Source organism: Euprymna scolopes, chromosome 4, assembly GCF_053919585.1.
Source record: "Euprymna scolopes isolate OS-2025 chromosome 4, ASM5391958v1, whole genome shotgun sequence".
In the NCBI taxonomy this organism is placed as follows: Eukaryota; Metazoa; Mollusca; class Cephalopoda; order Sepiida; family Sepiolidae; genus Euprymna; species Euprymna scolopes.
Genome location: NC_136485.1, coordinates 44,410,680 through 44,411,730, shown reverse-complemented (window position 1 = coordinate 44,411,730; position 1,051 = coordinate 44,410,680). Strand labels below are relative to the sequence as shown.

Here is a 1,051-nt window from a genome sequence, read left to right as displayed (position 1 = left end):
TTATTATTTACAATTATTTTATTTGTATTTTATTTCAAGTTGGAATTGTTTTCAAACAACAACAACAAAAGAACAAAACAAAGCAAATATGTTTTTATAATGTAAAAAAAATGTTTGATAAATTTACATATTTAAAATATATATCTGTATTTTTTACGACCTAACACAGCGTAGTTTTCCACCTAAGAAAATGAAAATCTACTTTTTTAATAGCTAATAGGTTTCAACAACCTTTAAAGATAATATAAAATAATTTTTTAAATGATAACAAGGCCGATAGCCATTAGTCGCATGCTCTCGTGTAATGAACGAATGCGTGAATGTAGGATTGACATGGAATTCTTAAAGATAAACTAAAATGACCTGGGCTGAAATGACTTAAATAAATAAAAAGTAAATGACTTAGAATGACTTTAATGAACTTATGGATGAATTGAATGATCTTAAGAATGACTTGAATGCTTCAAAAATAACTGGAACCCTTCAAAAAACATCTTGAATGATCTGGATAATGAATTGAATGGCTTTGAGACTGACTGGTTGTAAAGTGGGTGATCATTTTACATTAAATTAATACAGAAAACAGATTCCCCACTTTATATCACAACGTTACAAACATAAGTAGAGCATTTAGTAAGAACAGATACTACACTTTTATCCTGGCCAAAAGGCCAAGAAAAGGGTAGGTATTTGCTCCCCCAACGTAGCAAATTAGGTACAAGGCCGATTTTTAATTTGAGGAGTGAATATTCATCTTATATGTGGGGTTGGTAATTATTTGCTCCCCCATAGAGCTAATAAGGCTCAAGGCCAATTTTAATGGGAGGAGTGAAGGGGACATGGGGACCAACTTCCCGGGAGTAGGGGAGCTGAATAGTGACAATTAGTATGAAGGGTTTCCCCTACATTGACCAAATTCTTATATGTGGGGTTTCCCCCACATATGGTCTTTACTTCGCAGTATCTGCCGGAACAGATACTACACTTTGATCTTGTTTATATAATTTATTTCGTGAAAATGAAAATTACAATAAAGATAATTCAATGTAAA

The 1,051-nt window shown here is 32.1% G+C and overlaps 1 pseudogene; it reads right to left on the bottom strand.

Moving 5' to 3' along the window:
* Positions 1 to 546: 546 nt before the first annotated feature.
* Positions 547 to 684, bottom strand: LOC145275129 (U2 spliceosomal RNA; annotated as a pseudogene).
* Between the last annotated feature and the right edge of the window lie 367 nt (positions 685 to 1,051).